This window comes from Phalacrocorax carbo (assembly GCF_963921805.1).
Source record: "Phalacrocorax carbo chromosome W unlocalized genomic scaffold, bPhaCar2.1 SUPER_W_unloc_9, whole genome shotgun sequence".
Taxonomy (NCBI): Eukaryota; Metazoa; Chordata; class Aves; order Suliformes; family Phalacrocoracidae; genus Phalacrocorax; species Phalacrocorax carbo.
In genome coordinates this window covers 323,333-349,096 of record NW_026990260.1, presented here as the reverse complement: position 1 = coordinate 349,096, position 25,764 = coordinate 323,333, and the positions used below count along the sequence as shown (strand labels likewise).

The window sequence follows — 25,764 nt, the reverse complement described above, 5'->3', positions numbered from 1 at the left end:
AACAAGTTAGTAGTGGAGAATTTTGTGGGGAAAGTAAGGTTTAAATTATTTTTGTTGTTGTAGATGAGATGATAACAAATCATTGCGTAACATAACCGGGAGGCTGCTTGACAGTTTTGAGACAATCTCAAGTGAACAAATAAATGCTAAAGGGCAGGTTTGGGGGACTAATTGATATGAGAAGGACAAACATGCATCATAATCTTAGAAGTAGGCATGCTTCTTGGCTGTTGAAAGCACTCCTTGTAAAATTGAACAACACTTCAGTGGTAGTGTATGACATCCAGTTAGCAGGAGGGTGAGTACTGAGAACAGAATTACGATAGCAAATACATTTATCTTCTAGTGCACCGATAACAAATCTGTAAATGTTTCATTTTCTGACTTGGTTCAGAGCACATGTAGGTGCGTAGCATTCATTGAGGAATTGAACTTGTTTATACTGATGTCATGGTTTTAGCTGGGATAGAGTTAATGTTGTTCACTGCAGCTGGCATAGTGCTGTGCTTTGGACTTAGTATGAAAACAATGTTGATAACACACTGATGTTTTGGCTGTTGCTGGGTAGTGCTTATACTAGTCAAGGACTTTTCTAGCTTCCCATGCTCTGCCAGGTGTAACGTCATGCCCAGTATGTTAACTGGGAGGAGCTGGCCGGGGGAGGGAGGCAGCAATCGCAGCTTGGGGACCAGCAGTGTCGGTCAGTAGGTGGTGAGCGGTTGTATCGTTTGTGTTTCTGGGTTTTTTTTCCCCTTTTTTTTCCCCTTTTCCTTTAAGTTTAATTTGTCCAAGAGAGATTCAATGGCAATGGGACACCTATCAAGGGCATTCAATGACCAGAGTGCTTTGGCATTTGGGTACAAACCCAACAATTGCTCTTTTTTATAATTTGAGTAATGTTCTGTGTGAGTTGTACATATGAATTCTCCTGCCAGGTAGCTACGCTAATCGCCTGTAGATTTATCAGGATTACGCAAACCTTAATCTGCATTCTGCCTCCACAGTTTGAGCTTCAAGGGTCCCTGGACTTCAGAAGTCCAAACCTTTCGTGGTGCTTTCTTCACCCTAGTGTGATGTATCCAGGCATTCTGCTCTTTGATCTTGATTGCTGTAAAGGAGGTGAGGAATACCTGGAACAGTCCTCACTGTGGTTCCAGAGCTTTTTCTGCAAGAGAACTTATTTACACATAATCTCCAGGCTGGATATTATATACAGGTCCGTCTAAACCCCTACCTCGAGCCCCGACCACATGCTTTCTGATTTGATTGAGCTGTTTGCCCAATGCCACCATATAGGAAGTTATGATTTCGTCCCCAGCTTGTATCGATATTCCTCCCTGTATTCCATAGGGTCTTCCATACAAGATTTCAAAGGGGCTCAGTCCTTCCTTCGCCCTTGGTCTTGTTTGTATGCGCAAAAGGGCTGAAGGGAGAGACTGAGGCCAGGTCAAGTTTGCCTCTTGTCCCAATTTCACAATTTGCTGTTTAAGTGGTTCATTTTTCCACTTGGCCACCCGATTGAGGGTGATATGGGGTATGAAGCTGCCAATCTATACCCAAATGGTGGCTAATTTGTTGTACCGCTTTTGAGGTAAAATGTGGTCCTCTGTCAGAGGATATGGTAGCTGGAACCCCAAAACATGGTATTACCTCTTGTACTAATATTTTAGTTACTTCCCAAGCCTTGGCTGTTCTGGTCGGAAATGCTTCTGGCCAACCTGAAAAGGTATCAGTTAATACCAGTAAATATCGATTCCCCCCTCTTCTTGGGAGTTCTGTAAAAACAATCTGCCATTGTTGTCCAGGCCCATTGCCTTTATCAATTTGGCCCATTTCTGGCCTGGGGTTATTCTTAGGATTAGTCTGGAGGCAAAGATTGCACTGCTGTCACTTGTCTCACTGTAGTGTATAAATTTCTGGCCACAATTTCTCTAATTAAATATTTATACAGATCTTCTGTCCCCCAATGCCTTTTTCTATGTTTCTCTCTTACTAAATGCCATATTAGACTGGAGGGAATGATTCATTTTCCCTGTGGGGTGTGGGCCTACCCTTCTTTGTTATACAACCCTTCCAAATCTGTGATAAGCTTCTGATCCTCCTTGGTATATTTTGGCTTACCTTCTAGAGAAATTCGTCCATCAGGGACCAGAGCCCCTTCCATTCTTACTGTGCCGGTTTTGGCTGAGAAGGGGTTAAATCTCCTCACTGTGGGGGTCGACTACCTTTCCAGCTTCCCGTGCTCTGCCGCGTGGCGGGGTGGGGGGGGGCTGGGAGGGGCAGGGCCATGGTGGGGACGGCTGACCCCGACTGGCCAATGGCAGGTTCATTCCATACCATGTGACACCATGACCAGTATATGGAGGGGGGGCAGGTTGCAGCTTGGGAGTGGCGCGGCGTCGGGTCGGCGGGCGGTGAGCGGCTGCAGCGCGTGCTGTTTGTTTCGGCGGTTCGTTCCCCCTCTCCCCCGGGGCTTTGCGCCTCTCGTTGTTCTCCTTTACATTGCATTTCTATTGTTGTTTCTTTTAATTCTAATTATTAAACTGTTCTTATCCCAACCCACAAGTGTTACCCTTCTGATTCTCTCCCCCATCTACTGGTGGGGGAGTGAGCGAGCGACTGTGTGGGGCTGAGCTGCCGGCTAAACCACGACAGCTACTTGTTTTGCTTCTCTATCCTCCAGCTAATTTTCTTTTTCCAATTCTGAGCTCGCTTTTTGGTGTGCCTAAACGTGCATGATTGCCACTTTCTCAGGTGGAGCACTGCCTCCAACAGCCTCAAGATTTCTTCTGCATGGTTGATATTTTTCCCTTGAGAGTTTAATAGTCCTCCTTCCTTTCAGATTGCTCCATGCGCATGCACAACCCCGAAGGCATATTTCAAGTCTGTATATTTTTGCAACTTTGCCTTGGGCCAATTCCAAGGCGTGAGTCAGTGTTTATTTCTGCCTTCTGTGCAGAGGTATTCATGGGTAAAGGCTCTGACTCTATTACTTCATGGCTGGTCTGGACGGCTTGCATATGTTGCTTCAGTGGTCTCCAGGCAGTCATGATGTACTGGTTCTCCTGTGTTTCCACTGAGGAAAGAAGCTGGGTTGATAATGTTAGTAACTATGGTCTCTACATCATCCTGTTCTACAAGTATAGCCTGATATCTCAGGAATCTTTGTGGCGAAAGTCAGTGTCCACCCTTTGCTTCCAACACTGTGGATACTGTATGGGACACTAGAACAGTCGTTTCCTGACCCAGGGTAAATTTTCGGGCTTCTTGTATGTTCAATATTACAGCTGCAACTGCTCGCAGGCATCCAGGCCAGCCCTTTGCAGTTGTGTCTAGTTATTTGGAGAAGTAGGCAACTGCTCGTCGATATGGACCCAGATCTTGTGCTAATATTCCCAGGGCAATCCCTTGCTTCTCATGGGAGAAAAGGAAAAATGGTTTACTTACATCTGGGAGTCTTAAGGCTGGGGCCGACATTAAGGCCTTTTTAACAGTTCAAAGGCCTGTATGATCTCTCTATTCCATTTGAGGTGTTCCTGCTCAGTGGTTAAGGCATATAGTGGTTTAACGAGCAGTCCATAATTATAGATCCACAGTCGGCACCACCCGGTCACCCCCAGAAAGGTCCGTAATTCTTTCACTGTTTGCGGTCTCTGAGTTTGGCATATGGCCTCTTTGCGGGCCTGTCCCAAAGTCCTTTGTCAAACACTAATTTCATAGCCAGCATATCCGTGCTGGGCAACTCGGCTCTTGTGGGGTAATCATCACCACCGCCATGGGTCTCTTGTTACAGCCTATGACCAAGGCCACGCGGGGGCCGTAACCTGCAAGTCTTGCTGGTTCTGCTCCCCTGCCTGAAGGTTCACTCCCCCTTGGCCCACTACAGTGGGCCAAGCTCCTGGCAGTGGCACCATGATGGGGGCCATTTGACTCACAGGAGGCGCGAATCCCCCTCGCTTCGCCCTCCTTTGGCCGTTTCCCGGCTTTGTGGCTCGACAATCTCTTGCCAGGTGTCCTGGCTTCCCACACGCCCAGCATCTCCCTACTGGGTGCGCTCCTCCTCCATTATGTCCTCCCCTTTCCTCTAGCAGGCACCCAGCTTTAAAGTGCCCTTGCTGTCCACACAAATGACATCTCGGCCCTGCCCCCGCCGCTTGCACTAGCACCCTTTCTTCGCTTCCACAGTCAGGGTTCTGGCAGATGTGCGCTCCCACACCGCCATGCTGATTCAACGCCTCCTGGTGCAAGACATGCCTGGTGGTTTGACCCAATGGCGCCCCTACCGCCAGGGTCTGGAGGACGTCTTGTGTCTGCGGATTTGCTTGACTTTGGAGGCAATCCATAAGGACTGCATCCTTGGCCGTCGCCGGCAATTCTGATTCTATAATAGCCTTCTGCAACCTGTCACAAAACGTTGTAAATGGCTCTGCTAGTCCTTGCTGTATCTTTTGCCAAGGTTCTGCTTTTTTTTTTTCATACCTGCCCACTTCGCTATATGCTCTACGGGAACTCTCCGTTACCGCTTGCAGCTCCCTGCCCCTCCTCCAGGAGCTATCCAGACAGGGAATATCCCAGGCATCTCTATCCTTACTCCATGTAGGCTACAATCTCTGGCTATCAGCCGCCAGCTAGGTAACTCGACTGTCGCTGGGGCGCCCCCTTCGTTAAGAGTCCTGTCTGCCACCGAGTTACTTCCCCTAGTGCGCGCATAGCCTGCTGCAGCTGCCGCAGCACGTCCTCCGCGGACCCCTCCGGAGCTGCAGCGCTTCGGACCTCCCCTTTTGGCAATCTCTCTCTTCCCTCCTTCTGATTGGTCCTCCGAGTCCCTGCTGACTTATATTTTGAGCGCTGCAGGCAATCTGCCCCATCTTCCCACATGTGGACATCGGTTTCTCCCCCAACTTCTGATTCGCTGCTACTCGACGTTGATCTATACCCATCCTGACCTCCCCTCCAGGCACCCCAATCCTCCTCCTCGCCTGACTCCCATCTCAAGGGTTGCCCCGGGAGCCAGTCTTGAGGGTCAGGCAGAGGGTGGTGCCGTTGCGGGTGCTGATCATACTCCTCCTTCTGCTCTGTCACTCCCGCTGGGTCCGCCGCTACGTCCCCCTCCTTGCGCGCAAGTACCCGCGCCTGTGCCAAATCGTCCCAGGGGTATGCAGAGGCGCATTCCAAAGGTCCTGCTGGCTCAACAGGGAACACCGCCGCTTCCCGATCCACCTCTTCGGGAGCCTCAGACTGAGTAGTTGGCCAGGCTACTCCGTCCGAACTCTCCGCTTCTTCCCCATCCCCCGCGATGCTTGCCCCTGTCTGCGTCCCCACTGCCGATCCTGGGTCTATTTCCAGGCTACTGTTGACTGTGGCACCCTGCAGGCACAGCCACGCCTGCCACCCCGTCTCCTGATCATCCTGAGCTTTCAATAGTAATCGGTGTATCTTTCCCCAGAGCTGTATGTACTGGGGTTTTCCCATCATAGCCCTTTCGGCTAACTCCTCTTTAATTCTCGCCCTATTATCTTTATTAAATATGTCTGCGGGACTCCGTATGAGTCTGCGGGACCCCTAAATAAACCACTTTGCGCTGCATTACTTGGGCTTTTTTCTTAGATACCTGATACCCTTGGAGCCCCAAGAAGTTTAATAGACTTGCTGTCCAGGTCATACAACAGTCTTCTGTTCTGGTGGCGATCAGGATATCATCTACGTATTGTAAGTGTTTCCCTTCTTTAGAGGGGATTTCTCAAGATTCCAGGTCTTTTGCGAGCTGATTGCCAAAGATGGTAGGGCTGTTCTTAAATCCTTGTGGCAACACTGTCCAAGTGAGCTGAGTCTTACGACCACTTTTGGGGTTCTCCCATTCGAATGCAAATAATTTTTGGCTGGCTTCATGGAGAGGGAGGTAAAAGAAAGCATCTTTCAAGTCTAAAACAGTGAACCAAGTTAGTTCAGGTGTTAATACGGTCAACAGGGTGTATGGATTCGCTACTACGGGGTACAAGTCTTCGGTTATCTTACAGCCCGTAGATCCTGGACCACATGGTATGACCCGTCAGGCTTACGAACAGGTAAGATAGGAGTGTTAAAATCAGACTCTCACTCTTTCAATGATCCTAATTGCAAAAATTTTTCAATCACTGGCTGGATTCCCTCTCTGTCTTCCTTTAGGGGGTATTGCTTAATTCTTACCGGTTGCTGGCCACCTTTGAGTCTGACTTCAACAGGTGGTGCATTCTTTGCCCTTCCGGGTATATCTCTTCACTAATTTTTCTTCTGTGAGAGGACTAATTAAGGATAGACTTGGGATTTGGATGTACTGTTGGTCTTTTACCTCCAAAGTAATTTCTCCTTTTTCAAATGTAATTTTTGCACCCAATTGTTCTAACAAATCTCTTCCCAAAAGTGCTTTTGGGGAATTGGGCATATACAAAAATTGGTGGATGCCCCATTGTTTTCCTAATTTATACTTAAGTGGCTTACAAAAATATGCCTTTTCACTTTGGCCAGTTGTCCCTTTTACCAAGATAAAATCATTCTCTAGGGGCATCAAGGCTTGATTTAAGACTGAATACATTGCCCCTGTATCAACTAAAAATTCTACTTGTTGCTTTTTCCGTAGCTTCATTATAACCAGTGGATCCACTAGGGTAGACTCCCCAGGTCCCCGTCAATCTTCTTTCACATGAGCTACAATTCTTCCTGTCTGGTGGCTTTGTCGCTTTCCTTTATTTCTTGGACATTCCTTTTTCCAGTGACCAAATCTTTTACACAAAGCACATTGATCCTTCCCTAATCAGGGTTGTTCTCGTCTAGGCCTTTCCTCCTCTTCTCTAATAACTGCTACCACTCTCCCATGTCCTTGTCTATACCTTTCCTCTCTATTACTAAATACTCTCCATGCTTCGTTCAGCAACACTTCCAGATTTCTACTTTCTGTAGGGCGCAGCTTCTGGAGTTTATGCCTGATATCCCCCATGGACTGACCCAAGAACAGGGAGACTAGTTGTTGTACTCCTACCTCTGACCCAGGATCCAGCAGCGTGCTACGCCACATTACATCCCTCAAACGATCCAGGAATTCAGATGGGGACTCGGAAGGACCCTGTTTAACTGCATATAAAGCTGACCAATTTATAGTTTTGGGGATAGCCCTCTTCATTCCCTTCGAAATCCATTCCTGATACGCCTGCAGTCTTTCCATATGTGCAGTCCTATTCGCGTCCCACTTTGGATCTTAGAGAGGGAAATACTCCTTAATGTCCCCTCCTGTAGTCTTATAATAGTCTTCAGCCAAATTCCCTGCCGTTTTTTAAATTAATTGTTTCTCTGTTTCAGTCAGAAATTCTAGTAATAATTGTATATCATTCCAGTCAGGGTTATGCTGTCTCACAATAAATTGAAATTGTTTGGTAACACTCACTGGGTCGTTTCTATAATCTTTTACAGCCTTTCTCCACTCCCCTAGGTTGGTGGTAGAAAAGGGCACTTTGATCATCATTGTTCCCCCATCAGGCCCTACTGCCTCCTGAAGAGGGGCTTGTAAGGCTGTAGAGACAGTCCCAGAAGCAGTTTTCTTCCTTGTGCGGGAAGATATGGGACTGTCCGGGGGAGTGGGGTTTCCATACGAGTCTGCATCCCTTTCCTGTGGTCGAGGGGGAGGCTTAAACAAATCAGTTAGATCTTGTTCTGGTGCCTGATGAATTTTATCTACTTCAGTGCACCTTTGTCCAATGCTACATGCTGAACAACAATGCCTTAGATTACCTTTAAGTCCCTTATTATTTTCTCGCTCAAGTGCAAGTACCATAGGGTCCTGTGGTGGCACCACCCCACAGTCCCTTTGCCACTCCGGATGATTTTGGAGGGTGAAAAACATGTCTGCATATGACACTTCATCCCACTTCCCTTCTCTCCTTAAAAACAACATTAGCTGTAAGAGAGTGTTATAATCTATAGATCCATTTAATGACCACTTAGCTTTGCCTTCTAATTTATACAACGGCCACCATTGATTACAATATCTGATAAGGATGTCTCTACTTTCTGTTCCCCCAGTCCCAACGATGTATTTCCAGTGAGCCAATACACACCCCGGGGGCTGTTCTTTAAAATGCTGCCCTGGGTATTACCCATTCTTCTGACTTTCTCTTCCTGTCTTTATACTACTTCCTGCTTACCCTAATTATTTGTTTCAACTTTCACACGGACCGCTTTCTGTAGTTCTCTATAGCTTTCTCCCAGCCTCCCTCCCACAGATCCCAAACTCCCAGGATGAAGTAAAACTTTTTTTTTTTGGTGTGCGTTGTCCCCCCCGTCCCCCCCCAGTGTGGGGATTTGAGGTCACTTGTGCTCTGCAAGAGTTAATTATGTCTTATTTGAGTAAAAGCCTTGGTTTCCCTTCTCATTCAACCCTCTCCCTCCTTTGAATGTTTCTAAAGGTCAAATCCAAGCTACCTGGGGGGTGGGGGAGGTGGGTGGGTTTCTTTTGTTCTGCCACTCTGATGATTATCCAGTCTCCTGATACTTGGGAGAATGGCCAAGTACATAACAAAGATTTACAAATTTATACACATTCCATGCAGGTGCTTTGTCCCTCTCTGGCCGTGCTCCTCGCAGAGTTATGGAACCGCAAATCGGGACTCCCGCTCACTTCACAGCAATGTTATGTCTCAGACACACATACACACAAGTTTTCAACATACTCTACCCAGGCAAACAAAACTGTATCGTTCCAGCTAGTATCCCTCTAGCAGCTGCAAATATGAAATAACCCAAGCGCAAGTGCGAGGAGGTCCACTTACCCTTCTGCTTCTTAAATACCAGTCATTAGCAGGTCCGTCCTGGCTCCTGACACTAGGATGCAGCGGTGGCCTCGGACTCACTCGGTCTACTCCCAAGATCGCTAGCGGCCGCTCTATCGGTCAGCAAATCCCCCGTTACCTTACAGGCTACCCTCCCCTACGGGGACTCTGCTGTACACCAGACGTCTCTGCGCGATTTACCAGCTGCCCCGGCCACGCATACGACTTACAGGCCCTTCCTATAAAACATACCGTTTTCTTCCACGGCTTCAGGAGGTTGTTGTCCGCTCCCGCGGTGAGCGGCTGGCAGCGGAGGCTCCTCTGAGAAAAATTTTAGGGGCACGCCTAGGGGCATCTGCTCCGCAGTCGATCTCTCTGCCTGGCTCACCAAACTGACGTGCGGAAAGTGGACTCCACAATCTGTAAGATTGTAAAGTAGGTATGTTTATTCAGCGCTGGGCAGCATGGGGGATAGTCCCACCAAAGTCGTGCGCGCCCATGTGATAGTTTGTCTTGGATTTATACAGTAAAGCATTACATATACATAAGATTTCCCAACACGTCCATACATATGCATGACCTTTCCCCGCTTCATATTAAAATTAGCCTAAAAGAGTTATTTCCATAAATCTTTCCCAACTGAGCTTGCCCAGTGCCGCCTCCTGGTGGTTGTCAGGGGTTGTAAAGATGAAGGCTGCTGGCTCCTCTTCGTCACTGCTAGTAACCTTTTGTTTCTGCACAGACTCAATTATCTCTTGACTCTTGTCCAAACTGCGAAGTCTGTTTTAGCTGGTTGTTGAGACAAGTTTCTGTCCTTATCAAGAATTTGTCCTTTGCTGGTGGATTCCGGGCCTCCTTGCTAATCATTTTACACAGCGGCTAGATAGGCTAGATAAGCTTTCCGCAACAATTAACTTTCAGCTGGATAAGCTTTCAACAACAGAACAGTTAACTTCTGTTTTTGCATACTAAAAGCCCCTTCCGCCTTTCAGGAAAACAATGAGAGGCACAAAGCCTGGGGTGGGGGAAAGGGGGAATGAACCACCAAAACAAACCGCCTGTGGCAGAGCATGGGAGCTGGAAAGGTACTTTACTACAGGTGCTACAGTGATGAGAGTTAACTCTTCTTGGACCAAAACCAGCACACTCAGTAGCCAGGGACCTTTCCAGCTTCCCATGCTCTGCCATGTGGGCAAGAGGCCAGGAGGGGCAGGGCCATAGCCAAGACAGCTGACCCTGACTGGCCAATGTGATGTTCATTCCATACCATGTGACGCCATGACCAGTATATTAGTGGGGGCAGTTGTTGGATGGGGGTTGTTGTGGCTTGAGGACTGGTGGCATCTGGTTGGTGGGTGGTAAGCAGTTGCATCATGTGTGGTTTGTTTTGGTGGTTCATTCCCCCTTCCCCCCACTGCCCCTCCCAGGTCCTGGTTTTCCTTTCCATTATGTTGTTGTTGCTGTTGTTGTTATTGTTTTATTTTAATTATTAAACACCACTTCTCTCAACCCAAGAACCTTACCCTTCTGATCCTTTCCCTCATCCTGCTGGTGGGGGAGTGAACGAGCGGCTGTGTGGGGCTGAGTTGCTGGCTAAACCACAACACATGGTTATTTCTTTGGGATTTCCGTGACCCTCATGGGTAGTAGTAAGGCATAAATTATTGAAAACCAGAAGGAACTGTACAATTGTATTTACCTAGTGGAAAATCTTTTGGATTTGATATATTAATTTAGAATCCTTTATTATAGAAGGTTTATTCCCCTGTTAGGTTCTGAGAGATCCTTCATACCTTTTTAAACCTAAAAGCATGTTTAAATAATGAATAGGAAAAAAAACCACAGATATTGTTACAGTGATTTTTATTTTTCACTCAAAAAAGGTGCTTCTTTAAGGACAAAATGAAAGTTAATTCATTTTAGTTTAACCCTAGAAAGTGAATAGCATTAGTGATATGGAAAATGATATTTTCAATATGCTCAAAACTAGTTCCATCATTATTTAATTAGGCTCTACTACTCTATATGTTTGTTAGCTTTTGACCATGCTGCTAAATTTCACTAGGATATGGATTGATTTTGGGGCTACATAGGCTCTCACGGATTCAGTCTCTCTGATTCATTATCCCTTGCATCATTTCTTGCTCTGCTTCTGTTGTCATTTTAGGGCCTTGACTGTCTTTTGCAAAGCCCAAGTTTATTAGAATCTGAATATAGTATTGACTAACTGTAACATTTGTCCAAATAGCTATACACAGCTATGGGCAAAACTCATGATGAAATATGTAGCAGATATGAACAAAATATCTGTTTGGGGCATTCACCTGTGGAACAAACATGAAGAGTTAATGGGTCTGAATACAGAGGATGCAGTTTCAGTAAGGGCTTCTCTTAAGACTAGGATCTACTAAGTACTTTCCTCATAAATATTACCAGTGATTGTTCAAACTGTATTTCCAACATTACAGTATAATAATTACATTTTGGACACATGGAGTAATATTGTACTTCTACCTATTAATTGCTGTGACTGTTCTGTTAAATATAAATTTGAATGGTCTCGGTGTGCACTCAACTTCTGTACACTGTTGATCTCCTGTGGTTTTGTTTTGAGCTACTGTTTCTAAGATGTGTTGATCTGTTACTCTTATTGCTATGACTCATCCAAGTAGCACGAAAAACTCATAGCTGACAATAAACATAAAAAAACCCCTTCACTGTAAGTTAGTCATTGTCTGGCCTAGCATAAGTATCACTTGTTCTAATATTAAATCATCTGCTTAAAGATTCTGTGCTATTCTCATTCATTTACCATTATAACAAAATCTGTGAATTTTAGAGCTGAATTATAGGCAGTTTTAACAAGCAAAGTATACTCTGTGTGTGTATATTAAAATATATAAAATTTATTGTGTGTATATAAGAATCATAGGTTGGAAGGGACCTCAGGGATCATCTAGTCCAACCTTTCCAGGAAGAGCACAGTCTAGACAAGATGGCCCAGCACCCTGTCCAGCTGAATCTTGAAGGTATCCAACATGGCCAAGTCAACCACTTCCCTGGGGAGATTATTCCAATGGTTGACTGTCCTCACTGTGAAAAATTTCCCTCTCGTGTCCAATCGGAATCTCCCCAAGAGCAACTTGTGTCCATTCCCCCTTGTTGTCTCCAGGTGACTCCTTGTAAAAAGGGAACTTCCATCTTCTTTGTAGCTACCCCTTAAGTACTGGTACATGGTGATGAGATCCCCTCTAAGCTTCCTTTTCTCAAGGCTGAACAAACCCAGTTCTCGCAGCCTATCATATACAGTTTTTATAAAAAAATATATGTAAAATGTATTTTTGCACAATTACAGGCATTTACAGAATACAATAATCCATTGCCATTTTAGTAAAACATAGCAATGTGTAGCCAAGAGCAGATTTTAGTATTTTGGTACTGTTTGCCTTCAACCTTATATAACAATGCTATGCATATTAATTGTTAAATGTTACAGTCGAAAACATTACAGTTATACTTGGCTTTGTCAGGAATTCAGCCATCTACAAACATCACTGTATTTGGGCCAGAATCGTTGACCTGCTTAATGTTGTTTGAAGTTGAAATGAGAAGAAAGGGGCAAAATTTTCCCTTAAATGTATATTAAGGCATTTATTTATAACTGAGCAAATACCCAAAGCACTGAGACCAGCTGAACAGTATCTTTATAGCAGCTTCCATGACTTCTTTCCCCCCCCCACTTTTAAACATATATCGATCCAACCTTACTTTTGACAATTTTTTCCCCTAGACTAAATAATCCCAATGTTTCAGCCCTCATGGGTGTATTTTCTAGCTGCCTTGTACATTTTTCTGCTACGCTTTTTCCAGTTTTGTGTGCTTTTAAAATGTGGCGTCCAAGATTTTGTTCTTTATACAGTTTTGGGAGCAACCTGTGAAGTAGAAGAAAAGGTCTCTTAATCTCGAACATAATGCAGTCCTATTAGTATTTCCAAAGGTAAAATTTCCTATTTTGGAAATGATATCACATTAACTCATTTAGTTTCTATATTGCTGTAACTTACAGATCTTGCTTTACTTTTGAAATTTGTTTTTGTATGTTACATTATGAATGTTTTCTGGACATCTTGTATTTCTCTGCTGGACTCCTTTCAGCTTTTCTGTCTCTCTTAATGTGTGGTACCCTGAATGATATGATATGCTGATCCCTCTATTTAATTGATTTTTCTTATCTAGTTTGGGCACTCCTTTCAAATCACTGAAATGTTTTGAATTCTGATCTTGCTGTCTGTCTTCTAAATTCTTTTCTAGCTGGAAATCCTGTAAGCACATTACCGTATGTAAATTGTTAACACAGCCAGTGCATAAGTAATGGTGGCCTGTTGGAATAAGAGTAAACTAATAGCTGAAAGTAGCTAATCTTGTACTTTTTCAGCTAATTTTATCTGTTCATTTTTTGAGAGATGTTTCACGTGTATGCACAGACACAATCACACACTTAGTATCATCACATTCAGAAATTTATATCCACACAGTGGTTAAACTTTCCTCAAGCTATAACTGTTGTCAAGTTACATGACTATGTTTGAGTTTCAAGATAAGGTTAAGTTTCTTTCTACATCAGTGAGGGTGTGTACAATGGGAGTACATATATAGAGGAGAACAGTTGGTATTGAGGAGCTAATGTCCACAGTCTGTATTTGGTAAGGAGTGGTTACTGAAGACTAGATGTCGTGGTTTAGCGGCAGCTCAGCCCCACACAGCCGCTCGCTCACTCCCCCACCAGTAGATGGGAGAGAGAATCAGAAGGGTAACGCTCGTGGGTTGGGATAAGAACAGTTTAATAATTAAAATTAAAAGAAAACAACAGTAGAAATGCAATGTAAAGGAGAACAACGAGAGGCGCAAAGCCCCGGGGGAGGGGGGGAAAGGGAGGGGAGGGGAGAGGGGGAACGAACCGCCAGAACAAACTGCCCGCGCCGCAGCCGCTCGCCGCCCGCCGACCCGACGCCGCGCCGCCTCCGCGCTGGCGCATCAACTGCCCCCCCCCCCCCAATATATTGGTCATGGTGTCACATGGTATGGAATGAACCTGCCATTGGCCAGTCGGGGTCAGCCGCCCCCACCATGGCCCTGCCCCTCCCAGCCCCCCCCGCCACGCGGCAGAGCGCGGGAAGCTGGAAAGGTAGCCGACCCCCACAGTGAGGAGAATTAACCCCTTCTCAGCCAAAACTAGCACATTCTCCACCCCTTATTCCATACCATTTACACCATGCCCAGGTCCCATATGATGCAATACAACCGTACCAACCACCACCCCTCCCCTTCCCATCCTTTAACATAATACACAGACATCATTCCCTTAGTTCATGGACCTTCCCTGTACAATGTCCATTAAAAATGTCCATTGAGTTCACCCAGTCCATGACTCTGGGCTCCATCTGTTGTATCAGTCTTTCCAGGTGGGAGAGATGGTGTGTGGCGTTGGGTTGCTGCATACCGAGTCAGTCATCGTTCCATCACTGCTGCACGGCTTGTTTCATAGTTGATCTTCCATGGGTTGGGAGGCTCGTACTCTGATATCATTGGTACAACACAGAGGTGACACACAGTATTATATAGCAGTTCACATTGTGCCGTTCAGTTCATTGACTGTTTTCACCCAAAATCAAATCCCCTTGAGGCACACATCGGATTTCTCCATCCTCCCGCATCACCCACCAAGTGCACCCAGGTCCTCGAGCAAAAGCAATCCCACGAATGGGTTTGCCTTTGCCGGAGGCAGGAAGAACCCAGACTGTTTTGCCCAGCATACTTTTTGTGTGCACTACAGGGACTCTATCCCCTTCCACAGTATGTAGGATTGCTGACTGGGCAGGGCCAGCTCGGTTGGCAGATCCCCTCGTGTTGACTAACCACGTGGCTTTTGCTAAATGTGTATCCCAGTGCTTGAATGTTCCACCCCCCATTGCTCTCAGTGTAGTTTTTAACAGTCCATTGCACCGTTCAATTTTCCCAGAGGCTGGTGCGTGATAGGGGATGTGATACACCCACTCAATGCCATGCTCTTTGGCCCAGGTGTCTATGAGGCTATTTCGGAAATGAGTTCCGTTGTCTGACTCAATTCTCTCTGGGGTGCCATGTCGCCACAGCACTTGTTTCTCAAGACCCAGGATAGTGTTCCGGGCAGTGGTGTGGGGGACAGGATATGTTTCCAGCCAGCCAGTGCTTGTTTCTATCATTGTAAGCACATGGCGCTTGCCTTGGCGGGTCTGTGGGAGTGTGATATAGTCAATTTGCCAGGCCTCCCCATATTTATATTTCAGCCATCGTCCCCCATACCACAGAGGCTTTACCCGCTTCGCTTGCTTGATTGCAGCACATGTGTCACATTCGTGGATAACCTGTGCAATAATATCCATGGTCAAGTCCACCCCTCGATCACGAGCCCACCTGTATGTTGCATCTCTCCCTTGATGGCCTGAGGTGTCATGGGCCCACCGAGCTAGAAATAGTTCACCCTTATGCTGCCAGTCCAGATCCACCTCAGCCACTTCAATATTGGCAGCCTGATCTACCTGCTGGTTGTTTCGATGTTCTTCAGTGGCCCAACTCTTGGGGACGTGAGCATCCACATGCCGTACCTTTACAACCAGGTTCTCTACCCGGGCAGCAATATCTTGCCACAATGTGGCAGCCCAGATGGGTTTGCCTCTGCGCTGCCAGTTGCTTTGCTTCCATTGCTGCAGCCAGCCCCACAGGGCATTTGCCACCATCCAGGAGTCAGTATAGAGATAGAGCACTGGCCACTTTTCCCGTTCAGCAGTGTCTAAGGCCAGCTGGATGGCCTTTACCTCTGCAAACTGGCTCGATTCACCTTCTCCTTCAGCAGTTTCTGCTACTTGTCGTGTAGGACTCCATACAGCAGCCTTCCATCTCCGGTGCTTTCCCACAAGGCGACAGGACCCATCAGCGTACAGGGCGTATTGCTTCTCATTTTCTGGCAGATTGTTATACAGTGGGGCTTCTTCAGCACATGTCACCTCGTCCTCTGGTGATAATCCAAAATCTTTGCCTTCTGGCCAGTCCATAATCACTTCCAAGATTCCTGGGCGACTGGGGTTTCCTACTCGAGCCCGCTGGGTAATCAGTGCAACCCATTTACTCCACGTAGCATCAGTTGCATGGTGTGTAGAGGGGATGTTTCCTTTGAACATCCAGCCCAGCACTAGCACTCGGGGTGCCAGGAGCAACTGTGCTTCAGTACCAACCACTTCTGAAGCAGCTCGGACCCCTTCATATGCTGCCAATATCTCTTTTTCAGTTGGAGTATAGCGGGCTTCGGACCCTCTGTATCCCCAACTCCAAAACCCTAGGGGTCGACCCCGGGTCTCCCCTGGTGCTTTCTGCCAGAGGCTCCAGGTAGGGCCATTCTCCCCAGCTGCAGTGTAGAGCACATTTTTTACATCTTGTCCTGCCCGGACTGGCCCAAGAGCTACTGCATGGACTATCTCCTGTTTAATCTGTTCAAAGGCCTGTTGTTGCTCAGGGCCCCATTTGAAATCATTCTTTTTCCGGGTCACTTGATAGAGAGGGCTTACGATCAGACTGTAATTTGGAATATGCATTCTCCAAAAACCCACAACGCCGAAGAAAGCTTGTGTTTCCTTTTTGCTAGTTGGTGGAGACATGGCTGCTATTTTGTTGATCACATCCATTGGAATATGACGACGACCATCTTGCCATTTGATTCCTAAGAACTGGATTTCTCGTGCAGGTCCCTTCACCTTACTTTGTTTTATGGCAAAACCAGCTTTCAGAAGGATTTGGACTATTTTCTCTCCTTTCTCAAAAACTTCTTCTGCTGTGTTGCCCCACACAATGATGTCATCAATGTACTGAAGGTGTTCTGGAGCTTCTCCCTGTTCCAGTGCAGTCTGAATCAGTCCATGGCAAATGGTAGGACTGTGTTTCCACCCCTGGGGCAGTCGATTCCAGGTGTACTGGACCCCCCTCCAAGTAAAAGCAAACTGTGGCCTGCACTCTGCTGCCAGAGGGATTGAGAAGAATGCATTAGCAATATCAATTGTGGCATACCACTTGGCTGCCTTGGACTCCAGTTCGTATTGAAGTTCTAGCATGTCTGGCACAGCAGCACTCAACGGTGGAGTGACTTCGTTCAGGCCACGATAGTCTACTGTTAGTCTCCACTCTCCATTAGACTTCCGGACTGGCCATATGGGACTGTTAAAGGGTGAGTGGGTCTTACTGATGACTCCTTGGCTCCTCAGTTGGTGAATGAGCTCATGGATGAGGATCAGAGAGTCTCTGTTGGTGCGATATTGCCGCCGGTGCACTGTTGTGGTGGCGATTGGCACCTGTTGTTCTTTGACCTTCAGCAACCCCACCACAGAAGGGTCCTTTGAGAGACCAGGCAAGGTAGACAGCTGTTCAGTTTCCTCTGTCTCCAAGGCAGCTACACCAAAAGCCCACTTGTAACCTTTTGGGTCCTTGAAATACCCTTTCCTGAGGTAGTCTATGCCAAGGATGCACGGAGCCTCTGGGCCAGTCACAATGGGGTGCTTCTGCCACTCATTGCCAGTTAGGCTCACTTCGGCCTCCGATACAGTTAGCTCTTGGGATCCCCCTGTCACTCCAGCAATGCTGATGGGTTCTCCCTCTTTATAGTTTGATGGCATTAAGGTGCACTGTGCGCCGGTGTCCACTTAAGCTTTATACTCCTGTGGGTCGGACGTGCCAGGCCATCGGATCCACACAGTCCAGTAAGCCCGGTTATCCCTTTCCTCCACCCGGCTGGAGGCAGGGCCCCTCTAGTCTTGATCATGGCAGTCCCAACTCACTTCCTGTAAATGTGAATCAGGAGTCCCTCTATTACACTTAGAAATAAAATCTGCGCTTCTACTCCTCTGTCTGGGGACTTGCTCACTGGAAATTGGAGCAGCAGCTTTCCTGGAAGAGCCTCCCTGAGTGACTGTTCTTCCTTGCAGTTCATGCACTCGTGCCTGTAGGGTCGAAGTAAGCTTGCCATCCCACCTCATCATGTCCTCTCCGTGGTCACGCAGGTAGAACCATAGGGTGGCCCGTGGTGTGTATCCCCTTCTTTGAGCCAAAGGACGCTTATTCCTAACAGCTGAGACACTACTCTGTCGAGGTGGGGAGTAGTACAGATCTTCTTTGACTTGCTGGACCTCTTGGGATAGTTTCTCCACAGCAGAGACAAGCGAGGAAGAGATATTTGTGTCATAATCTCGGAGTTTATCTATCACCTCAGCCACCGTTGGTGTCTCGTCATCTTTCCAGGACATTACTGCCAATGAGTTTGCATGCGAAGATGGTGCGCTCCGTACAAACTTCCGCCACATGGGTCGTGTGCACTCGGCTTCATCTGGATCTTTGGAGGACCGTTGATCATCCAGGTCACCATAAATCACCTCAAACACAGCTAATTCCCTTAGATACTGGATGCCTTTCTCCATAGTTGTCCATTTTCCTGGGCGATATGTAACATCTTCTTTAAAGGGATACCTTTCCTTCACTCCAGACAGGAGTCGCCTCCAGAGGCTGAGGGCTTGTGGTTTTTTTCCTATTGCTTTGTCAACGCCCCCTTCCCCAGAAAGGGATCCCAATTGTTTGGCTTCATTTCCCTCTAGTTCCAGGCTACTGGCCCCATTATCCCAGCATTGGAGCAGCCAGGTGATAATGTGCTCACCTGAATGACGGCTATAATCTTTTCGCATATCTCGCAACTCGCTTAAGGACAGGGATCGGGTGGTCTCTATTTCATTTATTACTTCCCCCTCCTCTCCCCGCGATGGCCCTGGTTCTTCATCATCCCGTTCTAAACGAGTTGATGTCCGCTTCCAATATTTTGTCTTGTGTATGGGTGCAACTGATACTGGTACGGGTTTATTTTCTGAGCTAGCTCCGGTACTTGTTGTGGGGGTTTGAGTGGCTGCAGTGCCTGTCGTCAGGGCTGGATTGTCTACAGTGCCAGTCACTTTGCATTTCAATCCAGAGACATTCTCTTCCCCCTGGGGGCATTGAATGCTGTTGAGCAGGGCTCGGTATGCATGGGCCAGACCCCAGCATGTTGCAGTTATCTGTGTCTCTCTGGAGTTCCCAGCATAACAACATACTTTCTCCAAATATTCTACTAGTTTTTTAGGATTCTGCACTTGTTCGGGGGTGAAACTCCAAAACACTGGGGGTGCCCACTGCCCTAGGTATTTGCCCATGCTATCCCACATGCCCTGCCACTCTTAACTATCAAGCCTAGGGGCAGATTTCTGGGTGATATTCTTAAGTTGCTTAGTCAAAACCAAAACAACATGCCCAAAAACTAACAATAAGTGCACCTTAACCACCCAAGGATGTTCAAGATACAAAGACGTTGTTGTAACAAAGGCACAGACATCATAGAACAAAGTTGCAAAGGTATTATTCTGTATTTCCTCCATATAAAATCTCTCAGAGGAGGAGGTATAATTGCTAATTGCCTCAACAAGGTGGTATCCGAAGTACAGTAACAGTTTCAGCAAAAACCCCAAATACCAGATAAAGCTGACAACGAGTGTTTGTATAACAAATCTCTAAGGCAAAACATTACTAATCACAGCAGACTCAACAAATCAACACCAATCTGTAACACCAACTGCAAAAAGGACAACATGATGCTGTGACCAGCAAGCTGTTATTATCTCCAACCCTTGAGCCCCACGTTGGGCGCCAAAAAGACTGTCGTGGTTTAGTGGCAGCTCAGCCCCACACAGTCGCTCGCTCACTCCCCCACCAGTAGATGGGAGAGAGAATCAGAAGGGTAACGCTCGTGGGTTGGGATAAGAACAGTTTAATAATTAAAATTAAAAGAAAACAACAGTAGAAATGCAATGTAAAGGAGAACAACGAGAGGCGCAAAGCCCCGGGGGAGGGGGGGAAAGGGAGGGGAGGGGAGAGGGGGAACGAACCGCCGGAACAAACTGCACACGCTGCAGCCGCTTGCCACCCGACACCGCGCCGCCTCCACGCTGGCGCTGCAACTGCCCCCTCCTCAATATATTGGTCATGGTGTCACATGGTATGGAATGAACCTGCCATTGGCCAGTCGGGGTCAGCCGCCCCCACCATGGCCCTGCCCCTCCCAGCCCCCCCCCGCCACGCGGCAGAGCGCGGGAAGCTGGAAAGGTAGCCGACCCCCACAGTGAGGAGAATTAACCCCTTCTCAGCCAAAACCAGCACACTAGACTAGAGTTATAGTCCAGTGAACTGAATGCCCTTTAGCAATTGCAGCAGGTTAGGTGGGTTCCTGGAACGTGTCGTCTGCTTTAGTTTCATTTTAGGACTGCTCAAGATGCAAACCAAAGCATGGTAAGTGCAATGACAGGAGACTCACTTCAAAAATGCACTCATGTTCCACACAGTAGCAGCTTTTTCAGAAATGTGGGTTCTTTTTTTTTTTAATTTTCTTACATCAGAATTATAATTCTGGGGTGTGTTTTTTTTAAGTAGGAAAAAATATTGTTGAAGATAATCTGGTATGTCAAATTAAGATTTCTCATTTGTGTTTGGGGTGGAATGATGGGGAAAGGTTTAGATGTATAAATGATGAGCCTAAACTACTATTGATGTACTCATCTGAAACTGAGCAGTGAGCTGTTTTTACTCACTGGCTTATCACACTTCTGCTTACAATTTTTAGAGTTCATATCTTGTCAATAGAAATGCTAAAGCAGCAGTGGTGGCCTTAAGGCAGTCCAAGAACATGGTATAAAAATACATTGATGCTAAGAAGTGAACATACTGTCATAACCAGTTAATATATGCAATTGCCTAGTTTTATAATCACTTAAATTTGAAAGGTGGGGAAAAATAGGTTGTATAGCTTTCCTTATGTTTTATAATCATCTTTGATTATAGCCACTGTTAAAAATGCAAAATCCCAAATATTTCAAATAACTTATATTATTTGAGCCCAAATATGGAGCTGATTCAGGCCAATTTAATAATCTGTCTCATTAACAACTTTGGATTTCAGCATTACTGCTATGCATTTTTCTCACAATATGAATAATAATTGTGGTAAAAAAACCCAACAACAACAAACCACTGTAATGTGGTCCTTGGAAGAATTTGTACTCATTGAGCATAAACCTAAGTGTCTGAATTTCAATCTTCATGCTAATAAAATGGGTTTACTTAAAAGCAGAGTTTCTGTGCAGTATGCTGATTTTTCAGGTGGAGGTGAACAGTAGAGCAGGAGCACGGAACACGTTAAATATTTCAGTTTACAGTAGCCTTAATTTAACAATTCATTTAGTTTATTATAAATTTCTTATTGTTAGTAGTAAATACATATAATAAATCATAGAATGGTTTGGGTTGGAAGGGACCTTTAAAGGTCTTCTAGTCCAAACCCCCTCTGCAATGAGCAGGGACATCTTCAACTAGATCAGGTTGCTCAGAGCCCTGTCAGTGTTTTCAGTGATGGGGCATCCACAACCTCTCTGGACAAACTGTTCCAGTGTTTCACCACCCTCATCATAAAAAATACCTTCCTTATATCGAGTCTGAATCTACCCTCATTTAGTTTAAAACCATTACCCCTTGTCCTATCTAAACAGGCCCTACTAAAAACTCTGTCCCCATCCTTCCTATAGTCCCCCTTTAAGTACCGGAAGGCTGCAGTAAGGTCTCCCTGGAGCCTTCTCTTCTCCAGGCTGAACAACCCCAACTCTCTCAGCCCATCCTCATAGGAGAGGTGCTCCAACCCTCGGATCATTTTTGTGGCCCTCCTCTGGACCCACTCCAACAGGTCCATGTCCTTGTGCTGAGGGCTCCAGAGCTGGACACAGTACTCCAGGTGGGGTCTCACCAGAGCAGAGCAGAGTAGAGGGGTAGAATCACCTCCCTTCACCTACTGGCCACGCTTCTTTTGATGTAGCCCAGGCTACAGTTGGCCTTCTGGGCTGCAAGCGCACTTTGCTGACTCATGTCCAGCCTTTTGTTCACTAGTACCCCCAAGTCCTTCTCCTCAGGGCTGCTCTTAATCCCTTCATCCCCCAGCCTGTATTGATATTGGGGGTGGCGCTGACCCAGGTGCAGGACCTTGCACTTAGTACAGAACATGAAAATGGCACGGAGTTCGATATATTGTAATAATTGTAGAACAGGGGCATTCACTAGTTGGCACAAATGCTTCCTGAATTCCTCACTAAGGTGATGCTGTGAAAAGATGAAATCAGGGCGCAGTAGTCTGAACAACTACTAAGCAGGTATTTATTGCAGCACGGGACGCACAGGGGACCACTCCTCCTAGGGTGCATGCCCACATAGGTTTAGTTGCATAACTTAGACAAGCTTTACATACATATTCATTAGTTTTCCTGAGGAAAATATATACATATTCATTAATTTCCCAATAACTCATTACCATATGCAAATGTCACCTGTGCCTGCCTGTTGGTGTCTCAAGGTGGTTGTCAAGGGTCTCTGGATGAAGGATATACTCTTCCTCACTGTGTCCGCTAGTTAAGTTTTCTTTTGCGCAAACTCAGTTCTGAGATTACTATATACTGTCCTCGAGGGATAGTCTCTTCTGGTTTAGTGTTTTACTCTGCAGTTCCTTTTCTTTATGGTTCTGTACATCTACTTTTCTAAGGTCAAATGTTGTCATCATAAATTTGTTTAGGACCTTCTTGTCTTGAAGCTTTTCTGACTCCCCCGAAGTAAGAAGTTTTAGTCATAACAGTTCTAACTCTATCAAGGAGAAACTGTTAATACCGCAGTGGCTCAGAACTGAACGAGGTGGGGAGTAGTACAGATCTTCTTTGAGTTGCTGGACCTCTTGGGATAGTTTCTCCACAGCAGAGACGAGCGAGGAAGAGGTATTTGTGTCGTAATCACGGAGTCTATCAATCACCTCAGCCACCGTTGGTGTCTCGTCATCTTTCCAGGACATTACTGCCAATGAGTTTGCATGCGAAGATGGTGCGCTCCGTACAAACTTCCGCCACATGGGTCGTGTGCACTCGGCTTCATCTGGATCTTTGGATGACTGTTGATCATCCAGGTCACCATAAATCACCTCAAACACAGCTAATTCCCTTAGATACTGGATGCCTTTCTCCATAGTTGTCCATTTTCCTGGGCGATATGTAACATCTTCTTTAAAGGGATACCTTTCCTTCACTCCGGACAGGAGTCGCCTCCAGAGGCTGAGGGCTTGTGTTTTTTTCCCAATTGCTTTGTCAACGACCCCTTCCCCAGAAAGGGATCCCAGCTGTTTGGCTTCTTTTCCCTCTAATTCCAGGCTACTGGCCCCATTATCCCAGCATCAGAGCAGCCAGGTGACCATGTGCTCTACCTAGACAATGGCCGAAATCTATTCGCACATCTTGCAACTCACTCAAGGACAGGGATCGGGTGGTCTCCGTTTCATTTATGACTTCTTCCTCCTCTGCTCGTCATGGCCTCGCTTATTCATCAAACCTTTCTTAACGAGTTGACTTCCACTTCCACTATTTGTTCTTGTGAATGGGAGTGACTGATACTGGTATGGGTTGATTCTCCGATTCAGCCGCGGGGCCCGGCATCAGGGCTGGAGTGGCCGTGGGTCCTGTCACTTCGCCTTTCAATCCAGAGACCTTCTTTTCGCCTTCAGAAGAGAGTTCAGTACACATGGGCCAGGCCCCAGCACGTTGCAGTTATCTGTGTCTCTCTGGAGTTCCCAGCGTAACAACATACTTTCTCCAAATATTCTACTAGTTTTTCAGGATTCTGCACTTGTTCAGGGGTAAAGCTCCAAAACACTGGGGGTGCCCACTGCCCTATGTATTTGCCCATGCTATCCCACATGCCCTGCCACTCGTAACTATCAAGCCTTGGGGCAGATTTCTGGGTGATATTCTTAAGTTGCTTAGTCAAAACCAAAACAACATGCCCAAAAGCTAACAATAAGTGCACCTTAACCACCCAAGGATGTTCAAGATACAAAAAGGTTGTTGTAATAGAGGCAGAGACATCATAGAACAAAGTTGCAAAGATACCATTCTGTATTTCCTCCATATAAAATCTCTCAGAGGAGGAGGTATAATTGCTAATTGCCTCAACAAGGTGGTATCCGAAGTACAGTAACGGTTTCAGCAAAAACCCCAAATACCAGATAAAACTGACAACCAGTTTTTGCACAGCAAATCTCTTAGGCAAAACATTACTAATCACAGCAGACTAAACAAACCAACACCCATCTTTAACAGGTACTGCAAAAAGGACAACATGGTGCTGTGACCAGCAGCTGTTATTATCTCAAACCCTTGTGCCCCCACGTTGGGCACCAAAAAAGACTGTTGGGGTTTAGCCAACACCTCAGCCCCACACAGCTGCTCGCTCACTCCCCCACCAGTGGGACAAGGCGGAGAATCAGAAGGGTAATGCTTGTGTGCTGAGATAAGAACAGTTTAATAATTAAAATTAAAAGAAACAAGAACAGAAATGCAATGGAAAGGAAAACAACAAGAGGCACAAACCCCCGGGGCGGGGAAGGGGGAACGAACCGCCGAAACAAACCGCACGCAACGCAGCCGCTCACCACCCACCAACCAGACACCACCAGTCCCCAAGCCACAACAACCCATATCTACCAACTGCCCCCATTAATATACTGGTCATGGCCTCACATGGTATGGAATGAACGTCCCATTGGCCAGTTGGGGTCAGCTGTCTTGGCTGTGGCCCTGCCCCTCCCAGCCTCTTGCCCATGTGGCAGAGCATGGGAAGCTGGAAAGGTCCCTGGCTACTACAGGCACTACAGTGAAGAGAATTAACCCTTTCTCAGCCAAAACCAGCACACCACACCATCTGAGCTTTCTGTTGAGAGACTCGATACCCATTTAGTCCAAAAAAGTTCAACAAACTGGTAGTCCATTGTATACAATTAGGTTTTGTTTCAGTTGCTATTAATAAGTCGTCCATATACTGTGAAAGGACTCCTTCCCTGGAGGGCGGATCCCACGTTTCAAGTTCTCGTGCTAATTGATTTCCAAAGATTGTTGGACTATTTTTAATACCTTGGGGTAACACTGTCCAGGTAAGCTGGGTTTTCCTACCAGTGGTAGGGCTTTCCCGTTCAAATGCAAATAAATATTGACTTTCAGCGGGTCCTGCAGCCAAGCAGAGAGGGTCCCACCTGGGTCACCAAATTGATACTGTGAAGAGACAAAATCAGGACTCAGTAGTCTGAACAACTACTAAGCAGGTATTCTTTATTGTAGCACTGGACGCACAGGGGACCACTCCTCCTAGGGTGCGTGCCCACACAGGGTTAGTTGCATAACTTAGACAAGCTTTACATACATATTCATTAGTTTTCCTGAGGAAAATATATACATATTCATTAATTTCCCAATAACTCATTACCATATGCAAATGTCACCTGTGCCTGCCTGTTGGTGTCTCAAGGTGGTTGCCAAGGGTCTCTGGATGAAGGATATACTCTTCCTCACTGTGTCTGCTAGTTAAGTTTTTCTTTTGTGCAAACTCAGTTCTGAGATTACTATATACTGTCCTCGAGGGATAGTCTCTTCTGGTTTAGTGTTTTACTCTGCAGTTCCTTTTCTTTATGGTTCTGTACATCTACTTTTCTAAGGTCAAATGTTGTCATCATAAATTTGTTTAGGACCTTCTTGTCTTGAAGCTTTTCTGACTCCCCCGAAGTAAGAAGTTTTAGTCATAACAGTTCTAACTCTATCAAGGAGAAACTGTTAATACCGCAGTGGCTCAGAACTGAACGCAAAACTGAATCTCTTTCAAAAAGGACAAAGTGCAAAGCTACTGCAATCAGTATTAGTCACTTGAATTTTTGGAAGTGCTTTGGGATTTGGATGTATTATTAAAGTATTTTATAATTTTAGCTAGGTATAGTAAATAAGATTACTAGAAATTTCTTTGTGGC

General features: G+C 46.2%; 1 protein-coding gene and 1 long non-coding RNA gene across 3 annotated transcripts in view; one reads left to right on the top strand and one right to left on the bottom strand.

The window, feature by feature from the left end:
* The window catches only part of LOC135310915 (rapamycin-insensitive companion of mTOR-like), a 123,145-nt gene that overhangs the window by 30,035 nt on the left and 67,346 nt on the right, over positions 1–25,764 (top strand). The window lies entirely within an intron of this gene.
* LOC135310916 (uncharacterized) lies at positions 5,623–8,399 on the bottom strand. Its single transcript, XR_010370860.1, has 3 exons — positions 7,418–8,399; positions 7,016–7,230; positions 5,623–5,922 (listed from the first exon to the last, which is right to left on the bottom strand). It is a non-coding gene; the product is annotated as an uncharacterized LOC135310916 (long non-coding RNA).